Raw genomic sequence first — 21,844 nt, 5'->3', positions numbered from 1 at the left:
TGCCTGACAAACCAGGCAGTTCAACTGCACCTGCTGCTAGCTCCAAAACTAACGCTACCAAGGCACATAACAGGAGTGGTCAGAAGGAAATGCCCAAGAACAGCAGGTACCTGATTAAATTCCTAAAGAAAAGAGCTTTATGGCTTACAGTCATTAACACCCTGTAGCAGGAGGGTTACAGTAAAACAGCCCAGGAGAAGCGGGGCCGTGCCGGTGCGAAGCCCCAGCCCAACTCTCCTGCCCTTGGCCGTAGAGCTTGGGGGAGCTGCATCCGATCAGCTCCCAGGTGAGGCTTCTCGAGGCACCTAATTGGGAGCAGCTGGCTGGTTCTTACACCATGGGGTGAACCAAGAACGTTTCTTTTCAATTTATTCCTTGCTTGTCCTTAGCTATCAGAAATCTCGTGGCTCCCGTAGCATTTTCCAAACCACCCCAGGTCATACATCTCCCCCTTACAGAGGGGCTGCTCGGGGGGAGCTCTCCTCTGGTCTGTGGGCTCCTTCTGCCCCCAGGGGGGTCCCCTCGCATCCCCACGTCCCTGCAGTGTCCCCGAGGGAATCCGAGGGCTGTGCTGGGGGGCCCGGCCAGGCTCCTGATGGCTGGGATGAAGCCGGCTCGCCTCGGGGGGGGGCTCAGAGCGGCTCGGAGAGGGGGGGGCGGCAGCCGGGGCCGCTCCTCCTCCACGGCCCGGGAGGGATCGACGACGGCAGCGAGGCGAAGGGAAAGCGAAAGGCGAAGGGAAAGCGAAAGCGCAGCGCAGGGCACTGCGGAGCGGGACCCACGGGCACCACCCGCAGCGCCCCGAGCATCCCGGCCGGGGGGGCGCAGGTAAGGGGAGCCTCTCGCCGGCCCGGGGCTGGGGGGAGGTCGGTGGGGAGACTGGGAGGATGCTGGGGGAGGACTGGGAAGGAGGTCGGGGGGGCTCCGGGTGGGCTGCGGGGAGCGAGAGGCAGCGCCCGGGGTGCGCAGCGCCCGGCCGGGGGGCGGCAGCCGCATCCCCTAGGAGGGCAGGGGGAGAGGGTGGGGGAAATAGCGGCGGGGTGGGGGAATAACGGTGGGGTCGGGAGGGGTAAGGGTAAGGTGGGGAAATAACGGCGGGGGTGGGAGAACCAACGGCGGGGCTGGGGCAGCCCCCGGCAGCCCCCGACCCCCCCCCAGCCCAGCCGCGCCGTGCCCCTCCCGGGCCCGGTTCTCGGGTTCCCGGGGGGTTATAGCTCTGCCAGCCCTGCTTTTTCGAGCTGATTTTTCTCCCTGGACGCCTGCCTCGGCTTGGTTCTTGTTGCTGTGCTTGGTGCAGGACTCTGGCCAAGGGGGGAGGCGAGGCGAGGCGGCTGGCTGGGGGACAAGCCCGCTCCGGTGGCCTTTCCTCGGAGCAGCGCAACCCCCCCGCTGCACGCTGCTCTGGGCAAGGAATTAGCTCCCAGTTTGGGAAGGGAGAGCAGGTTCTGAAAAGACCTTTTGGCTGAATATAAGCTGAGTTAAACAGGTTATAATGAGCCAAAAGCTAAATTTCCCTCTGTTCTACGTCAGGTCAAGCGTTATTTGTGGCTCTGGTAAACACCGCTGGGGTGCAAGCAGGGTCCCCCAGAGGCTGATGTTGGAGAGCTGAAAACCCAGAGCTTTACCCTTACCTTTGGCAGATGAAATTCAGCTTGGTCCTCTGGCAAGAGCCGTGCTCTCTGCCTGCTTTCCCTTTGGGAACAGAGCCCTCCATCCCCGGGCTGTGCAGGTGCAGGTGAGCAGGGGAAGCGATGCTCCTGCTCCCGCTGTGCAGGGCACATCAGGAGCGAGAAGGAATGGATGCTGCAGCTGGGAAGAAAAACCCCATCCTGCAGACAGCCAAGAGCATATTTGGGCAAGGCGGTCTGTATTCGGTGAATATTCACGTGTGTCGCTCCGGCCATGTGGCCTCATCTGCTTATTGGGGTTTTTGAGCCAAGGGTGTGTGCTGGGTGCAGGTACGTACCCAAAAGGCCGGGGCCAGGAGGTGGCCGCATGCAGGAGCCAGGCAGCAGGGAGGTGAAGCTGCCCTGAGAGCCCCTCGGGCTGTGGTGGGGCAAAGCCATGGGAGCTCGGCTGTGGGGCACAGCACCTCTAACGGTGCTGGTGGCAGGGGCAGGGATGCTCTGCAGGGGTGCCCGGAGCAGCACCAGAGCTCGCAGAGAGCTGAGGTTTGGGTATACAAAGTGCTTGCTGATGCCATCTGAAAATTAAGGGAAAATTAGGATGGGTGCTAAAAGGCAGCGTGATTTTCACTGCTCTTGGCCTCAGCTCAAGAAACAAGACTTTGAAGCAAGCTCTGAGCTGCACAACAAGTGTTCTGGTATGGAGCTGCTCAGAGGAGCTGCTGAGATAAGTTTTACCTTCAGAGCAGGATTAGAAGTGCACTTGGGGAGTGCCAGGCTTAGGGCTGCCACCTGAATAATGCTGAGAAACAGAATAGCGAGTGGGCAGTCTTCATCTCATACAGGAAGGAGACACGGTACGATGGAGGTGTGTTTGTGTTACCGGGGTGTCTTGTGACTATGTGAGTTTGGGGATTTCGGTGTTCAGAGCCTCGGGCATGTCGGTTTTCAGGCAGAGCACTCGTGTGCCCCTGCACCAAAACATTGCATTACAACTCTGGAGCTACAGCTACAAATTAATCACTGGGAAAACTGCACAGGCTTTGTCAGAACTCAACACTGGATGAGTTTGGCCCACGAGCTCTTGCTCAGGTTAATGGGTCCTGGAAACCAGCCCCAGTCTGTGCTGCAGAGGGGCCGGCAGCTCCGTGCTGTGCTGTCACAGGATTTGTGCGATCACAGCGGTTTCATCGGTGCTTTTAGGAGCACAGCTGGGGGCAGAGGCAAAGGGCACCAGGGGGATGTGGCACTGGGGAATGGGGGGACGAAAGGGAGCTGCCTTGGTCTCAGAGCCCGAAATGTCCTGATGCTGGAGCCCTTGGTGCAGATGCTCATCTTATCTTCTGCTTTCTGCTCTGCACGCAAGCCACAGGCCAGGCTGCTTCTGTGATTAGCGTGCTGCTACAAAGCAAATACTCCAGCATTCGTGCTGATACAACCCCAAAATGAAACGTGCCATTTCCGCTTTCAGCACCAAGCAAGAAAGCTGTGTAGATTTTATAGGTAACAATGAATGGCTTACTAAAAAAAAACTCTCAAAGCAGAAATGTTTATCTGAGAAGGTAGCTGCTGGAGCAGCAGCATAGCCGGTGTGTTTGGGGCATGATCAGCACCACGCGAGCCAACAAAATCAGTCCCTTGCACCCAGCATCCCTGCTGAGCATTTCTTGCATGGCCGCTGGCTGCAGGAGGGGGGAGCAGAAATGAGGCAAGACTGTGGGAGGGGATGGGGGTTGTTCTGCTTTAAATTGGCTAAGCCTTTACTGACCTTAAAGGGAGCCTAAAATAACCAGTTTTAATCTGAGTCAGGCGTATCCCGAACTGCATGGGTGGAGGAAGGGGTGGCCAAGCCCTGCTCCTGGACACATGGGGGCACTGGGTTGTGTTCCCTGCACCCCAGCTCGGTCCCTACCGCTCCCCCAGCGGGCGGACGAGTCCTCAGATGAATTTCCTTCAGGGCTGGGACTTGGTGGGAGCGACAAGACCCGAGGCAGGGGCTGCAGGAGAGGAAGCCGAGGGCTCGTGGCGTTGAGCTGCGCCTTCCCCCGGGGACTGCAGAGGGCGGTGGCACCCACGAGAAGCGCGGGTGGCCCCGGGTGCAGCTCCTGGAGGGCTGGGAGCCGGCCTGGGCAGCGGCACGGCCCGAAAAGTGCTGTGAAACAAGTGAAATGCGGAGTGCTTCCCCCTGCTGCCTTCCCTGTCCTTCCCCCCTCCTGGGAGAAGAGCAGCAGCTCCGAGAGGTCTCGCAGGAGGACCTCGGGCTGAGGGTAGGGGCTGCTGGCCCTGCCCACGCTGTGGGGTGCAGCTGTCAGGAAGATGTGAACCTCTGGGCTTAGTTTCACCGTTTTGGGACCCAAATCTTGTGCCAGAACTTTGTTTTGAACACTCGGAGAAGTGCGTGGCTCCTTTCAGTCTCTTTTCCTTTCTCGTCTCGTTTTCCCTCGCATGCTGGAAGCACAGCTTGCAGTTGTCAGTCCCCAACAGAAAGTTTCTCTGTTCTTATTTAATCCCAACAGTGGCTGCACACAATGCCCACGCTGTTTGGCAGGCACAAGGGAGTGCCTGCAAGGCCTCTGTGAGCCAGCTTGTGCCCACAATGACTTTCCTTCCCTTGGAGCCCAAATCCCCAGCTGCCAGCCTGGGTTCAGGAAGCCTGGGCACGGCTCAGCTTTGTTTCTGCCCAATTCTTTGTTCTGGAGGCCGAAGCCAGCCTCCAGCAGCGGCTTTGAGCTCTCCCATGGGAGCCCCATCTCCCATGGTCCTAGGGCCCTGCACGAAAACCTCCACATTTGCAGCCGTGTGGAGTTTGTTCTCGGGGCTGGAGGTCAGGTTCAGCTCTGTGGTGTGACAACAAAGAGCCTGCACATGGCCTGCAGCACGGCTGGAGAGAAAGGTGTACCAAAGCATGCAAAAAAACAGCTATTTTAGGGTCTGTGCCCCCTGGAACCCATCGTGTGTGCCAGGGAGGTTTTGTTCCCTCCCAGGGCAAGCTGCGATGGTCTCCTCAGCATCTCTGGTAAGCCAGGAGCCTCAGCCTCCTGTTTGTCACAACTTGTTCTCGTGCTGACACCCATCCCACCCTTTCCTGTCTCATCTTGAGCTGCTGCAGGGGAAGGCAGCCTGCCGCGGCGGCCGCACTTATCGCTGCACAGCAGCTGTGGGGCTCTGCCAGACACAGCCCCATCCTGCAGGGTGCTCGGCTGCATTAGCTGAAAAAAAAAATAACTTTTTTTTTTTTTTTAATGATGCTGAAGTTTTTTCAATATAGCCACTGAGAGGCACGGTGGAGAACTCACCAAATGCAGGCTGAGCTCCACCAGCCGGGATGGAGCAGGAAAACTGGGCTGGGTTTGCAGAAGGAGGTGGAAGGGGCTGGGACTGGGGGAGGAAGCAGAGGCAAATCTGGCTAAAGAAAAGGACGAGGGAGATTCCAAGAGCTGCATCCTTCAGTGACTCCCTGCTGGCCAGGAGGGAAAGCAGGAGTTTCCCTTCTAGCTCAGGTGTGCTGGCTGAGCAGGGGCTGTTTGTAGGATTAAGGAGGGCCGGGATGGGTTGTTCCTGTGGGGCCAGGGCCAGAGTGGCCCCAGGGTGTCACATCCTCCTGCTGCCATGCCCAAGGCCACACAAAGGAAGCTGCATGGTGCCATCCAGCCGCTGCCATGCCATGTGTTCATCGTGATACGGAGCTCCTGTGACTGCCCTTGGCTGCCCAGCTCGCTCTGTGCAGCACAGAAGTTTCATTCATGAGCATATTAAATTGCTCCGCTAATGAGCCTGCCAATCTCGGCTAATTCATCAATATATAATCAATTCCTCCTTTGGGACAGTCATAAAGGCAGCCACGGGGGGGGCTGTACTCTTGCTGTGTCTGGGAAAACTGAGAATCTTCAGCAGGGGATGGGATGGGCTGTGCTGGCGTGCTCTAGGATTTTTGTGTGTGTAAGTGGAATTTGGGTCCATGCCCTTCGCCTTACAGGGCCTTTGCATTGCCTTTAGCAAAATGCATCCACGATTCCTCCTTGTGGTGCTAATTTGAAGAGCCCAAATGAGCCCCAGCTGAGGTTGCTCCCCCGACAGTCCCTGGGGAAGGGGTCCCCGAGGTGCTGGGCCCTGCTCAGCATCTCCTGAACGAGATCGTTCCCTGCTGTAAGTGAGAAGGGTGAGGTGGCTTGTTTTAAGTGAACCCCGCTTAGGGAGGCTTTGTGCTAGCTACACGACACAAATGGGGTTCATCTGGTACAGTTATTTCACCGGTGGTTGGCCTGAATCTGCCTGCTGGCGGTATGACACCTGACACCTCGCTTTCCCTCAGGAAACGAGCAGCAAACGAGGCCTGCAGAGCCAGTTGTGCCCCTCCTTACAGGAAAAGGCTCCTCTGAAATGCAGCTCAGGTGTAACAGCACTGCCTGAATAACCACTGCCTCCTCTCAGCTGGATGCTGCTCGGTGCCTTTGTCTGGTGCTTGGCTTCGTGCACATCACAGCCTTCACCTCAGCCTCACCCGCTGCGTGTGCAGGACGGGGAGGTCCTGGGGGAAAAAACTCTGAGCCTGTGCTTTCTCCTCTCCCTTTCCTTGTTAAATAGGACAGGCAGGACTTGCCTTTAGGAAGCATGAACTTGGTTTTAACGTGATGTCAGTGTGCCCAAAGGCAGCACAGTGCAGTGGCAGCGTGCTGGCAGGAGCCCTGTCCCTCCATGCCGCCAGCAGGTCCTGCAGGTAGCCTGGGTGGGAGCACAGCCCCATTTGCTCATCTCACTGTGATTTTTGGGTATGACAGGAGTTATCAGGTCACTGCTGGGGGGAAGGCAGCGATGCAATGCCACCCTGAGAGCATTCGTGGAAAGGGAGTTCAGTTCCAGCCTGGAGAAAGTTGTTTTATCGGTCTCCACTCGTGCTTCTGTCTGTCTGCCTAGACTTCTGGCTGTGGAGTTAATGATTTCCAGGGGGCAATAAAAGCTGATAGCTCCCAGACGGGCCGTACAGCAGAAAGGTTGTGCTGCTGGCTGTTTGATGCCGCCGGCATGCAGCGTGCCTGCCAGGGGGCTGCAAGCGGGAGCTCTGCTGTGCCCTGCTGCAGCCCCTGCTCTGCCTCTGGAGCAGCCACGCCGCAGGTCCCCAGCTGACTGTGCCATGCAGCACTGCTCTTTTGTTTCATAATAATTGTGCTTCTAGAGATCTGTTGTTATCTTACCCACCTGCTTGCTATGCGCGTGCATAGTTACTGTTTATCACGTGCATCTGCTTTTATGGGTTTGTTGTGCTTAGCTTTAAATCCTTTCTTCGCTGGCATGTTGTAATGTGGCAGGACGCAGCAGGATGCTTTGAGGTTAGTGATGATGGAGATGGCTGGGACTGATGAGGCTGAACTGATTTCGAGCCCCTTCTGAGAGAAGGGTAGCTGCCAGATACATCAAATGGGCTGACAGCGTACTTCCACGTGCGTTGTTTGCATGGATCAAAGTTCCCTGATGTGATCCCTTCCTGGTGACAGCCGTGCCACCTACGCTCCTCAGCAGTGTCGAACAGTAGATGGACCAGCCCCGTTTGTACCCCGTGCAGCATGACCGCCGCTGTTCCCAACTGGTGCTTAACTGAGCCATGGAGAAAGCCGCATGCATTCGTGTAGAGATATAATGTGGCAGAGAGAGATTAGATAAACAATTGTCTTATCCATTTGACCCTTGGAGTTCAGACCCATGAGAAGCGAGAGGGGGATGATCGTGGTTCATGGACAGGGCTTCCGGGCTCTGCCACTCCACCAATGCACGCTCATTTTTGCATCCTGGTGGATTTGTCTCCTCCTCACTAAGAGAAAGGCAAAGCCAAAAGCCTTCCGAGGATGTCAGTAAATATGACAGCAACTGTTCTATTTTGCAAGACCTTTTCTCATACACTAAACAAGGCTGTACAAAATAGCTGACACTTCACACGCAGCACTTGCATCATCTTCCTCTGAAGCACTGTGGTTAATAAAAGCATGGTGTGTGATGAGCCCGCGACAAGCATAAACATGGGAGGTCCCTCTGTGCATAAAGGTGCTCTGGAAGACTCTTCTATCTCTTAAAGATCTTTAACTTATATCACACCTACAGTGCAAATAAAACTAGCTCACAGGCATGGAGAGGCGATGTGTGCACGCAGCTCATGCACCCAGGCACTGCTCTTGCAGCATGCGTGCCGGGCAGGATAAGGAAGCCACCTTAGGGAACGCATCTGCACATCCATCTGGTTACATGGAAGGCTAGAAGCTGATCTGAAAATAAAATGCAGCCTATTTTAATAGCGCTGATGAGATATTCCCTCGCAGTGTTGCTCTGTAGCCAGCTGTGTGGACAGGTACCCTGCAGCCGTGGCTGCTTTTGTGAGTTCCCACAGGCAAAGTGCAGTGTGCTATAGGGAACTTGTGTGGCATTCCCTGTGGCTTTTTTTTTCCTCCTTATCTTTTGTGCAGCATACACCAGTGAAAAGAAAGCCATTTTTTCCCCCTGAATGATGGATCAGTGGAGTTGTCTCAAATCACCCGTGTTCCCATGTCGTGCCTGGCTGAAGCCTGCAGGGGGGAGCAGGGAGGGCAGGCAGCGGAGCTGCTGGGTGCAGTTCATGCAGTCTGCCCTGGTTTGTACACATGCAGCTGGTGAAGATGAGAGTCAAAGTATAGATTTATGAGCTGCACCAGGTTTTCTGCTGTCAGCAATGTAATCTATAAGTACTTCCTTTATGTGGATTTCCTTGTACAGAGAGAAATTGCCCACGTCCCATTGCACAGATCCCTCGCGTGCCGTGCGCGCAAGGAGTGGCCGCTGTTCGGTATCGCAGCGTCACGACTGCTATTTTAAGGCACTGATGCCCCAGGTGAGCACATCAGCTGGGAAACTCCTCCTTTTGATAGAAGGCTTTGAGCAGCAAGCCCTCCCCTTCTTCTGTTTGAGGCGCCCCAGCTCCTGCTTGGGGGTAGCCCAAAGGAGACGGAGCAAAGTCAGGGGTTTGCCTCTGACTTCAGCAGCAGCACAGCTCTCTGTGCAGCTTCCTCCAAACACCACATGCAGCCCTCGAGCTTTCTGACTTTCCTCATTCATATAAGAGAAAGCATTCACTCACTGCTTGTCATTCTGCTAAGCAAATTGTTTCAGTTTTTACTACTTTTCCCATGTTAAATGAAGTTTTGGGTTCAGCATTCAGATGCATGCTCCAGCAAAACCAGAGTCCCAGGCCTGTGACCTTGATCACAAGAATCACGCCACTGGCTGAGTTTTTGTTTGGTATGTTTGGAGAAGAATGCAGAAGGCTGTCTTCTAGCCAATGGACACATAAATTTAATGGAGACAGATTAAAAATAAAAAAAAAATAAAAAAGGCATCTATTTGCTGGAGTATGCCTGCCCCACTAATTTATCTTGCCTGTTCTCCTTTGTTTAGAACCAAGTGTACACATGGATCAAGGGACAAAACCCAGCCTGAATGAATGTTCCATAAGATGATTTTTATCTATTACATTCAGCAGACCTCATTGATAATGTCTGTCCTTTTACCATGGAAACATGTGGCGGGGGGGGGAGGAGGGTAGCCAGCTCTGAGGACTAACTATTGTTTTATTTAAGCAATATGGCTGGAGTATGGATAAGCTTTTAGCTTCAGGGTCCTGTCCCTAGCTGCTCCTGGCTGTGTGCCCTGCTGGAGAAGTCCCGGTGCTGGGTGTCCTTGGTGTCCGTGCTGCAGGCGCTGAGCGTGGCCGCGGGGCAGGACCAGCTGGGCACCGCTGGCGAGCCCGGGAACGTTGCTGTGTTTGGCCCTGAGCAGGAAGGGTTGCAGCTTCCAGGCGACTCTTTTTGTTTGTTAGGGCTTGTCATGTTGACAAGCCTGTTTTGGACAGGTATTTGTGAGTGTCTGGTTTCCTCTTGGCTCTGAACGGGCTGCGCAGCCCAGACAGCCCTTGAGGCTGATTGATGTGAGCATGAACTTTCCTTTGGTGTTGATCAGGGACAGAAACCCTGCTAAGGAGGGGAAAAAAGAAAAGGAAAAAAAAAAAAAAAAAAAGGATTAAGCAGTGTTCTGTGTTGGTTTGACGCTGTTTTCTGAGGCTGATGGGTGTCTCTGAAGCATGGCGCCCTGCCCAGAGGCTGCCCCTGCTCTGCTGCCCGCTCCCATCAGCCACTTATTATCACCACAGTATCTCGAAGCGTGCAACCAAATCCTGTTTGATGCCTGTGGGGGTGACTTAGAAGACACAGAAACACGGCACAGAGCAAATGAGCAGTAGATCTCTGTGAGCTGGCTGGCAGGAGGCGTCAGTGCGTGGCCGTACGGCTGCCAGCGCGGTGCTCCCACCTCCACACCAACACAAACCCCGAGCCAAGCAGCCACCAGCCTGCGGGTAAACCATGTGATTGGAAGGAACAGCCCCGAGTGCGACGATCCCAGCCTTCCTGCAGGGCTCCTGCAGCCTTCCTGCAGCAGGGTGCAGGCGAGGCACGTGGGGAGGCGGCGGCGCGACCCTTGGACCGCTGGGACCAGCAGATCGCTTCCCGTAAATCACGCCAAAGCAGCTCAGCCACACGGGCTGAATGGAAAACAGGCTGACAGAGGCTGTTCAGGGCTGATTTGGATAAAGGTGAATAATCCCGAGCCGCCCGTGTGCGTGCGTGCCCATGCATCTTGTCTTGAGTAAGCTGGCAAAGCAGAAATACTCCAGTTCTTTTACAGAAAGCTGCTACAGCGTTTAACTGGCTGAAAATTGGCTGAGGGAAATTTCTTGGAAAGCAAATACAGTGTGCAAGCAAACTGTTTTTTATCAAAACTCAGTTTTCTGCTTAAAGAAAAACAACAAAGATTAACAGAAATGTTTTGGCCAGCCCTCATGCTTGCACAAGACAGCATTGGGCACAGTGCTCCGTAACCATTTAATTGCAGCCCAACAGCAGCAGGAATTTTGACGGCCAGGCTGTGTGCACAGAAGACTGCTCCAATGCCTCAATATCACAAAATGCACCCATAAGTAATTTGAACCACCTCACTGAATTAATCCTGCTCTACAGCATAATAAGTCGTTAATGGAGACATTTGTTTTGATTATGACTATTTAATAAATCCTGCTGGTGCTTGGTTTGTGGGGTTGTGCTGCAGCCAGTATTTGCTAGACTTATTTATGCAGTTTAGCTTTGTTTTATTCTTAACTATTTTAACCCTGTCACAACCCTTCCTGCTGCTTTGTGGAGCATATCATCCCATCCTGGACTCCAGCAGTAGGAAGAAGCAGCCTAAATAAGGGCAACTGTTGGGCAGTGAGGGGAAAACAAAGGCTTCCCACTAAGTAACTCGTTGCACCAGCCAGTTCTGATAAGGAATGTTTAGCTGGGACATCTCCAAGGTACAGAGCTGTAGCTTTTTGCTTTTTCCCATCGGTTTCCCAAGCCCTTTGTGCCTCCGGTCCGGTGGTTTTACAGCCCTGCTGTGAACATTATGCAGAGCATTGCCTTTAAGGAGCCTGCAGGTAACATCCGTGCCCCAGACCGTGACTCTCAGGGGTACTGCCAGCTCTGGAGTACTTGTAGCATTTTATGGCTTCATATCTCCAGTCCTTTTCATCTGAAGTTCTCAGATTGCCCCCATAAACACCACCGAAGTGTTTTAGTACGGACCTATGGACTGGGAAAATGTCCGTGTTTCTGGTTTATAGATCATGACAGTATAGAATAGGGAGGAAAAGCAGCTTGGTTTCCTGGTTCTGCTCGCCAGCCCCGAGCACTGCATCACGCTTCCTGTTTGTGCCGCGCTCCCCGGCTGACCTCCGTGGTGTTGGTTCATGTGGTGTAGGCGAATGTGAATGAAATTACCCAGGAGCTACTTAGCTACATATTCAGGAGGCCTAGCTTTTCCCAAGGTCTTTGTTTTGCTTTGCTCTTCACTTACTGGCTAGCACGAGCCAAGCCTTGCCTGGGGCGACGAGGGGATGTTTGGGCATTTAAAGCTGGTGCTGAGCACGGAGGGGCTGTGGGGTGCTCCTGTGCAGGAGCTGCTGCAGGCAGCCTCTGCTGTCACACACAGGGATGTCGTGCCTGCTACAGCAATAAGAAGTAATAAGGAAAGCTGCAGAGAAGAGGGAAAACAGCTCCGTGTGTGGGATTGGGCCCATATGGCAAGCTATTAGAAATAAGAACGAGTGCAGTGAAATGAGCTGAGGCTTACAGCAGCTCGCTGGTTTTCCAACCCGCTCACCTGTCGGCACGTGTAATCCTTGCAGGCAGAGCCAAGGCACGTTGCTGTGGTTAATTCCTTCGATGTGTGCCATGTCCTATTCTAATTAATTATTCTCGAGGAATTTCCTTTGGATTGTCTCCTGCTTTGCTTCCTAGCTGTGCAGGGCACTGCGGGGCTGCAGCTCAGGGGGCAGGGGCCATGCCCTGCTCTCAGCTCCTGCCCCCTGAGCTGTGCTCCCGCTGGAAACCCCAAACTTAGTTTTTGGGCTAGCTCCTGAGAAACTCCAGCACGTGCTGATGTTGGGGGGAAATTAGGTAATAAGGGAAGGAGGTGGGTTTTACTCCAGCTGGCACACAACCAGCCGTGGGGGATTCCAGGGGAGAGCATGGCATGAATTTGCAGCAGATGCGTTGTGATTAAAAGCAAAAGAAACTGAAAATGTGAGTCAGCAGCTGGCCCTGCGGAAAGCTGACTCGGGCACTTCGTGTGGCCGCTCAGCACCCGTGGCCCCGTTCCTGCTCCGTGCCACCGGGTGCTGCAAAGGGACAGCCCCAAGGGTGAGCGTCTGTGCCAGTTTCCACATCTCAGCTCTTCACGGTGTTGTTGTAAGTGTAAGGCCATTTTTAATAGTGGTGTCCTCAGCAGCACGATTTCTTGGCCGTGTTGTTTGCATGGGAAGAAAGAAGGGGCAGGATTGCTGGTCTGGGGGAACCGTGGCTCAGCCCCAGGCTGCTCACTGGTGTCAGCGCCCACAAACTGGGAAGTGCTGGGTTTGGGCTCGGAGCGGTGCACCTCCAAAAAGAGCAGGGTGCGTGTAGGAAACACGTGTTGCAGGATCAGCTGCGAGTTCAGCTGGTGGGGTAGGTCCTAAAAAGCAAAAGCCCCATCTGCATCTCTGGAAACTGCTGCTGGATGGGCACGGTGCCGCTCGGGGCGAGGTTGGGGCTTCCTGGGTGCTTTCCTAGAGCTAAAAGACAAGGATGCAAACCCAGCCGCTCCTCCTCAGGAATCCCCAGTCCATCCTGCATGTCTTTGGGAGTCTGAGGTAGTTTTAAAGCTTTTGGGTGATTTTACTGTGAGAAAACTCATTGCAGGTACCTGCCACAGGAACAGGAAGCTCTTACAGTAGCATTTGCATGGTTAAAAAATAAAAATAAAAATCGAAGAAGTCAAAGAAGCAAAGCAGTAATTGAAAAAGGGAAGAAAAACCCTCGAGTATGCATCATGTCCACCCGTGTTTGATGTTCTGAGCGCTAGGACGTGGTTGCTTCCACCCTCGGGCTGTGCTGGCCCTCCTCCCTCCCGCAGCGTTTATTAATAACCCCTTATCTCGGACTGCACCGGGAGCACCGCGGGGCAGGGCCGGTGGCAGCCTGCTCCTAGCATTTTATTAATGCGAGGGAAGAAAATTGAAGAGGCAAATCCTCTGTTGTAAACTGGTATCTGTGAACTGGGTTCACCTGACTGCATCTAAGACAGGACCTCGTGTACGTGGGTGCAGGTTTAGGACCCGCAGCATGGCCGTCTGCAGGCTGTAGGATGCTGCGGGGTGGGCGCACACCCGTTTGTCACCCACTGGTGTCACCTCTTCCACTTGCTTTCGAGCAGGGAAATAACCCTGGGAACCCAGCACAGCCTTAGCAGCACACAGATTTAATTCTGATGCAAAAAGGAAGAAGGGCAGCATCACCTCGAAACTCCAGCGTGTGTACGTGGTGGGAAAGCTTCCTGGGACCTTTGCTCCTGGTTCAGCGGGGAAGCAGCCGGATCCTGGCACTTTTAGCTGCAAACGGGCAGGGTCTGCCCTACAGGGAGCATTTTGGATGGCCCTCCGGAGAAGGAGGCAGCCCTCCCCTGCTCCCCCTCCCTGCTAGCTGGCTCCCTTCATAAAAACTGCTGCGACTGGGCCGGGCAGATAGGCTGCCTGCCAAAACACGGTGCCTTTTGCTTGACCCGGGAGTAGCAAAACTGTTGGGCTCGGTGCGGAAAGAGATCTGCTTGGAGGAAGTAACGAAAAATCACACGAATGTGCCTGCGGGCTCGGCTCCTGCACAGAGGAGCTGAAAATAACCACGGCATGGCGGTGCGATGCGGGGAGGCGCAGGGTCCAGGGGGGCTGCGGCTGCTGCCGGTGGCCGAGGAGAAGCCTCATGGCGTGGGAAGGGCTCGCTCTGCCTCGAGGACTTTGCATGTTTTAGCATCTGGCGAGTCTGAAGGTCAGCCTGCGTTTATCAGCTCGCTTTGAGACAGGCTCGGAAGCTATTTGCATGAACTTGGAGGAGAGAAAAAAAAAAATCATAAACGAAACATAATCTCCGCAGGAAATTTTGACATAATTATGATTCAACTTGTTAATATTAGCTGTATTACATAAGTGTAGGTCAGACAGATTGTCTTCTGAGAATGTGGTCTAGCTAAGGATGCTGATGATAGAAAGGTGGGTAAAGAGGTGCAAAAATGACTTATCAGCCTCATGGCCTGGTGGGTCGCATGGACCCATATGACAGGCCAAACACAGATCTAACATTTTACCTAATTTTAACAATCATTATGATTTTTTTTTTCTCAACTCAACTGAAGCTATTTATTTTTTTATTTTATATTTATAGGGGATGTTTTAAGCAAAATTCAAATTTCTCATGGGAAATTCCACTTCCCTTGCTTTTAGGGGGAGAAAAAAAAAAAAAAAAAAAAAGAGAGAGAAAAACATTGTGAGAAATTTCCAACTGACTCAGATTCCAGCCAACAGTTTGTTTTGCTCGAGGCAAAAGCAGCTCTGCAGGCTGGGGTGTTTGATTTCATCTCTTTTCGTGATGTCATGGGGCAATCCCTGCGTGCCTGCAGGCTGTGCTGGCTGGGCCGAAGGGCAGGGGCACCCAGCTGGGGTTGGGGAGGCCGACACCCTGCACCCTGCCCTGGCTGTGCCAGCTGCTGGGAGCCCAGAGCAACACCACTCGATGCCATTAGGTACACACAGCAGCGGGGCTGCCACCAGCCTGCACTGCTGGAGGGGAGAGTTCAGCCTAAACACAGCCCCGAGCCCTGCAAATAGCCTGCAGGTGCAGCTGCCTTGCTGGGAAGGGTCAGGAGTGGGTCCTGGGGACATGTTTGTGGCTGAAAAGAGACCGAGCTTCTCCCTGGGCTTGTCCTGGAGATCCCATCAGCTACTCCCACTCTTCTCTTAGGGCTGTGCCTTTTGATACTGGCAAAGCAACTCCTACAACTAGCAGTAATTATGCAATCATCCATCTATCTATCTATACCTTGTATGATTTTAATATGAATTATTATATATATAAATATAATGTTTCTATATAATTCACACGTGGGTCTATTTACATAAGATATGTAATTTAAAGTACACACTTTGGAGCTGCTCGCCCCATGACCAGGGAAAGCTGCTGCCCTGTGCAGCCACCTCCAGCCCTGGAAGGCTGCGACGTGCAGGGCCCCCCGCTGCCGAGCCCTCCCCAGGGAGCAGCTCACCTCCAGTGGCTGGGCACGGGGCTTTCATCCCTGAACGGCTTGTGCAGGAAAATGAGCTGCGAAATGGGAATGCAGGTAACCCTGAAGTAGGGGACAATGCTATAGGTACTGCTGAGAAAAGAGGTCTTGGAAAAGGGTTTGCCTTTTTGTGCCACTCGTCATAATCGTTATTCCAACATCACCGACTTGAGGCTTTGCAAGTTTATGCTTTATTTTTCCCGTATAATTCTGCCTGGTTCCTCAGCCAGAGGGGTTTTTGCTCCTCTTCCTCGGTGGCTGTGCCAACTTGGTGCAGATGTGGGCCCGTGCTCACAGCGGCTGGCAAGCTCACGGAGGATGCTGTGGCCCCGCTCTGGTCCCTCTGCTCGGGCGAGATGGAGGATTTCCTCCTGCACCCTCCTCCCTGCTGCCTCTTCAAGTGCTGGCGGGTCGCCCCAACGCAGAGAGCTCCCTTCCTTTCCTGGTCTCACGACAGGGTCTGTCTTAAAAGCACCAGGTTACTGCATACAAAAAGTCATACGGTTTTCTTCCCTTTGGGCTCTTGTTACCAAATACTGTGCAAATGCTGCGTTAGCATGAAGCCTGATATTAAGGTGAGAAAAAAAAAAAAGGTGTGATTACTGGAGATGAGCAGTTCTTGTATTCAGTGCTGGTGATAAGTGAGGACTGGTGTTAAGCAGTGTCACAGACACCCCTGCTCTGGGTCGTTGCGTTTTGGATCATGTCCCCACATATTTACTCTGTATGTAGCAGCTGCTGGGCTTTTTCCAGTATCCTCCTCCAAAAGAGAAGGGTTGTCACGTATCATCAGATATTACTGAACAAATGAAGAATATAGATATATATATATATAGCAGAACATAAAGACTTGGGGTGACTTATTGCTATAATATGCAATATTTATTTTAAGCCTATTGATTTATTTGTTCAGGGTTATATTAGCATCTCAATAGCATGTTCCATCTGCCAGCTGCTCTTCAAAGTATGAGTTTTCTGTCATGCTAGTGGGGAACTTCGTGGCTTTATACAATGCTGCTTAGAAGTTTGTCATAAATAAGTTGTATTTTCTAGTGGCCATCCATAATCACAGTACATTTTATGAAAAAAAGGACAAACTTTTGGATGCTGATCTTAAGTTTTACTCATTGAGCACTGTTTTAATCACACAATAATTCTGATTTTCATCAGAAACAAATTATTAGACCCATTTGTTTTTTATCCAGAGCAATATGGTGGTTTGCTTAGTTACTAAGGAGTACCAGAATAACACAGATATATCTTCTTTTTTTTGTAAGAGAATGATTAATTTGATTAATCAGATCTTGTGGTCCTGGAGCTTTGTCTGTCTGATGTGGTAGAGCTGTTTCATTGCTGTAGCAGACCGGTGGCTTCGAGGCCAAGTGCCAGAGGAGATCAGGTCCATGCCCGAGGTGCCTCCTTGCATAGACGTGTCTAAGCCCATCCCACACCTCAGCCTGCCCAAAATCAGACCTCAGGACACTGCTCAGTACACTGGGATGTAGCAGACCAACAAGGACTCAGAGGCTAAATGGACTTGGGTGAAAGTTACTTGAGCCTTTTTACCATTTCTGATGTGACAAAAAGAAAAAAAAGATAGAAAACATCACACGGGGACCTTGTGCCCCATCCCCCTGCTCCCACCTCACCTTGATTTCTGGTACTTGCTGTTTGGTTTGGCTAAAAGGAGAAGTGAGAGGATGGTATTTCTTATTTCTCCTTCTGACCTAGACCAGGAAACGCAGAGAGGCATTTTTAATCTGAAGTCTCTTGTTTTTCAAGCATTTAACCAGGTAAAGGGAAATTTACTTTTTCGTCTGTGCAAAACACAGATATCCCAACACTTGGCTCACCCAAAGGACAAACTATTCCAAGGTGCCCCAGCCTTTAAATGTTTGGGCAGCCAGTTGCCTGTGATGATTTTTGTCTTCCTATTTTTTTTAAAAAAAGTTTCATTGCTCTTTAGTAACAATTCCTTACACTTCTAATGGGATGCAGCATGTGGGACGTGGGACTCCCCAACAAAGACAGCTGACCTGGTGGCTGTGTTCTCTGTCCCGTGGCCCTGATGGAGGAACTCACAGTTCCCATCATTTTTCCCAGAGTTCACTTTCCTGTGCACTTCATGATAACCATTAACAGAGAGAAAATAATTTTGTGAGCTTTTTGGAGCAGAGACAACTTTGTGTGAAGGTTTCCATCTAATGATTGATTTAAAAAATATAAGGGATTGGAGAGGACTGAAAGTAAAATGTTTGTACAAATTGTTGGCTTTCCAGGTAAATTGTTGGGGTTTCTTTGTGACTTAGGGAAGGGGCGGTGGGTACGCTCGACTCACGTGCTTGACATAAGTCTTGGTCATGTTTATGAGCCTGGACGTGGCTGTTCCTTGAGCTGGCAACCCATTAATAACGGTGCCAGGTGCGTGCTCAAAGCCATGACCACAAACAAAGGGAGGTACTGTACTTCCTTACTGCAGGTACCCCCTGAAATCCCTCAGGGGGAAATGATGGATCACATCTAAACCCAAGAACAGCGTGGTGAGGAACCTAAGTTTGACTACAAGCCAGTCACTTTATCTTCTAAACACAGCGGCTGGAGAAAAGCCTGTTGGAGAGCTTCAGGGCCTGCTGTGAGCTGCACCCTTGCTGTTCCCCTGAGGAAGACCCCCAGCAGGGACGTGAGACATCTCTGCGACATTCAGAGCCTCTTTGTGTCAGATGAGAGCCACCTCGCTTGTCGAGTGCTGGCAGGGCAGCTCGAGGTTTCCTTCATGTGGGTGTCAAAGCCGAGGGTTTGCTGCAGTGCAGCCCGTGGGAAGGCGAGAAGCAAGCAGCGGGGCTGCTGCGGGGTGAGATGGGGGCTGTGCACAGCTGTCTGGCTCCTGCTTCCCCTTCTGCATGGCTCACCTGGGCTTTATTTCTGCCATAGCCATGAACTGAGCTCCAGGTACCTCCTGCTCTGCAAAGAGCAGGTAGTGGAGCAAACCCTCCACTACCTTTCCAGGGCTCCAGGCCTTGTCTTGGATCACGGGGAAAACAGATCTGAAATGGTTAAAGCACCAAAAGATGGTGCTCCTAGGAGGGGAGGAATATGGGAAATTGTTTTTCATCGTAGGTGAATGAGCTAGGTAAGTAGGAATGGGTAAATTTGGGGGAAATGCAGTCTCTATGTGGATCTCAGCATGGGAAGAAATGAATGTACTTTGACAAAGAGGGAGTATTTCTTATCAGCTGAACTGGAAATATGGAAACACTCAATATGTTAACGTTGCCCCTTTCCTTCACAGCTCTTGACACGGTTTATACCCAGAAGATACGGGGGATGGGTCCAGCTGGGATGAAGAGGCTGACTGCAAGGGCCAGCAGCTGCTCCGCATCCACAGTGACAAAAAGACCCTGCAGGGACAGGGGACACAGGGACGGCGGGCAGCCACAACAAGTCCTCTGGATTGCCCCATGCTTGGCCCAGGAGAGGTTGCCCTCTGCGGGGTGCTTTCTGTTCGGGACAGGTGAAGGCTGAGATCTTCCTTTTGGCATTGCCCATGCGTCCTGCAGCCAAACCGCTGCCCTCTGCATAAAGGAACCCACTGCTGGGAGCCCACCCGGGGGGTGCCTGGAGGTCCCCCCCAAGACACGGATTCCTCGTGGTCAAATCAAGCACGTCGGCACCCAGCTGTGCTCTCATACTGAAGAAAGCCTTTTCCCACCTTACATCTCCTCACCGTCAGAGGTTTTGTCCAGGCTCACCTGTCTGTTATTACCTGCCTTTTCTTCCCTGAAGTTTCTATTTTGATCCACCATGACCAGAACACCTCTGGATTTCCTCTCTGTGCACTGGGAACGAAGTCCTGGCTGGCTGTGAGACCCCCGTGCTGTACGAGCCCAGAAAACAGGTCCCATCAGGGCAGGGGGACCTGAGGCTCGCACCACCGCCAAGGGCTGCAGGACCCAGGCGGGTGTTTGAACACCTCTGGGTGCTGTGGGGACCCCAGAGGGGGGTGGTTTGAGGACTCGCTGTGGTATCTGGCTTGAGAAAATGGCAATAGCTGTCTGTGAGGGTGTCAGCTCTCGCCCTTTCTCCTTGATATCCGAGAAACTGCTTTTGAACTGTTTTAGATCCTAAATTGTTAGTGGAACAAATTGCATACAGTATTTTAATAATCAGCTCTGTTGGATTTGTTGGACTTTTTGAGGGAGGAAAGAGACCTGCACCGCAGCCAGCCTTACCTCCAGCAAGGCAGTGGGTCCTCAGTTAACCGCCCTACTCCGTATAAAGTTAAAATCAGATTTGTCATCTTGAAATACATCACTATACAAGAGTCAGATAATATTTAGAAAAGATTTAGTAAGCAATGTCTGCTGCACTGAAAATTAAATTAAGGGTGCAAAATGGGAATTTAAAGAAAATGGGTTTTGAAACTAATAAAGTCTTTGAAGATACCTACTTGGCAGGATGCATTTCTCCTCTATACATCTAACTGATTTGTTTGTATATGTCATTCTGCTCCCTTCAATGTGAACATCAAGCTGGAATGGGGCGAGGGCCAAATTTAAGATATGAAACTGGATGAGATTATATTTCGTACTGCATAAAATGCACCTCTGGAATTTTCAGTTCTTCTTTTCTGCAGCATTACAAGCTCTTTATAAAGTGCCAGGGCTGATGAGCTTAAAAAAAAAAAAAAAAAGAAAAAGAAAAAAAAGAAAGAAAGAAAAAAAAACAACTTGTGGCTTTGGATATATTCATTTCAAGTTTGTGGTTAATCTTTCCCAAGCTGCTTAGAGGTGAACGCCAGTTCAGTCATCACACTGCTTCTGCAGCAGGCTTTGCTGCTGTTTCTAAATGTCTCTGATAAAAGGCTGTGAAAAATGGACCTGCGGTAAATTGCATCATCCTTGCTACGGGTTTTGAGATGGGGACAGAGCGCACAGGCTGTGCAGTGTCTGAGGGATGCCGACTCTGTTCTTGTGCTCCCCCTTACCCATCCCAACCGCCACTGAAATCCCAGCGGCGTTGGGCTGGCACGGTGCAGAGCCCAGCAAATCCCGCTGTGGAATAATTGCAAAATCCTGTTTCCAGCCAGCCTGTTCACTTCCTTTACACCAGAAATCTTGCCTTAGCTAGGGGCTGTGGGCACGCCAGATTTCTCTGCTCAGGCACCCAGCAGCTCCCAGGGGTTTTAGCGTTAACCAATGTGGCACCGGTTTCTTTAAAACTTTCTTCGAAAAATAAATACAACTTCTTTCTTCTCAAACTTTGAGAGGTTTTACTTCATACTCATTAAACTTCACTGCCAAAACTCCAGAGTGGTTGAGATGAGGCAGCTGATACGTGAGGACACAAACTGCAAATTGATGCTGGGGAGAGGCAGCAGCCACTGTACGCACCTTGGAGCCACGTAAATCACTGTGAGCTGTAAGGGGAAGAAGTGGGGAGTCTCTGGTTTGGCAATTATGATAGGAATTAAACCAAAACCAGGGTTCCTCTGAGCACTGCCAGGGCTAGTGCCTGTTCACTCATTGCACATGCATTGTTGTGGTGCTGGGATGCCTTTTTATGCTTTATTTGTATGTAAATAGAAGAAAACATATATAAACCCTGCCCTGAACTTAACTTGACTATTCTAAACAAACCCACGCAACCACATAGTTTGAGGAAGGCAATCCAGGTGGTAAAACCATACATAGTACACATGGGTGTGCCTGCCATCAGCCTGCTACGCTGACACGTCTTGCTGCTCTAGAGGTGTGTGTTCACTTACGGCACCAAAAATAGTCTTCAAACTAAGCACAAGGGGCAGGTCCTTTTCTTTAAAATATTTTTCTCCCCTGGGTAGAAAACAACTCAGGTCTGTCTGCCAGCAGAATAAATCAGTTGCTTTCCATGTTTCCTTTTTTTTTTTTTTCTTATTTTTTTCTTATTATGTTTTTTTTTCATGAGGGAAAACGAGCCCTTACACCAATCGCTGCACAAAGTGTTTCCTTCAGCACCTCGATACCCTTGGCAATCAGGCACCTGACTCTACTTTCCCTCTTTCCCACTCATTATAAAGCAAGAGCAACTGTGCATTAAAGGAAATGCATGGATGTGAAACCAGCTGAGAAACATTCCGGCCACTTCTCTTTTCCCATCAGTAGATGTTGCTTCAGTTCCCATTTCCTATCACTGGCTTCGGGCCCTTGTCACCAGTTGCTTACAAGGGATTTCTGAGCCTTGGACCAATATTTCACTGCTCTGAAGGAAATCTTCAATATTTCTGTTGCATTTTGTCTTTAAATAGACATTGTCATCCTTCCTACAAAATATTTCCCTTAACTTTCCACCTCTGAAGGAGCCTGATTTTGGCCAGGACCTTACATGGCCCCAGTTCCCCAGGGGGAAATCAGCAGGGGACGTGCAGCCAGGAGAGGGGAGCTTTGGGATCTGCCTCCAAGGGCTCAGCTGCCCCACACGACAGGGACAAGGCAGCAGCAAGCCTGGCTCGAGCTGCCCCCAGCCTGCCCCAAACCCCCATGACC

The 21,844-nt window shown here is 51.7% G+C and overlaps 2 long non-coding RNA genes across 2 annotated transcripts; one reads left to right on the top strand and one right to left on the bottom strand.

Annotated features, from left to right (window-relative positions):
- The first annotated feature begins 243 nt into the window (after window positions 1-243).
- Window positions 244-20,577, top strand: LOC311444582. The gene is made up of 2 exons (XR_014697967.1): window positions 244-828; window positions 18,613-20,577. It is a non-coding gene; the product is annotated as an uncharacterized lncRNA (long non-coding RNA).
- On the bottom strand, window positions 9,085-13,662 carry LOC311444581. Its single transcript, XR_014697966.1, has 3 exons — window positions 13,510-13,662; window positions 11,838-12,917; window positions 9,085-9,616 (listed from the first exon to the last, which is right to left on the bottom strand). It is a non-coding gene; the product is annotated as an uncharacterized lncRNA (long non-coding RNA).
- Window positions 20,578-21,844: the final 1,267 nt, after the last annotated feature.

The sequence above is a fragment of the Aythya ferina genome (assembly GCF_964211825.1).
Source record: "Aythya ferina genome assembly, chromosome: 14".
Lineage (NCBI taxonomy): Eukaryota > Metazoa > Chordata > Aves > Anseriformes > Anatidae > Aythya > Aythya ferina.
This window is presented reverse-complemented; position numbering and strand designations above follow the sequence as displayed.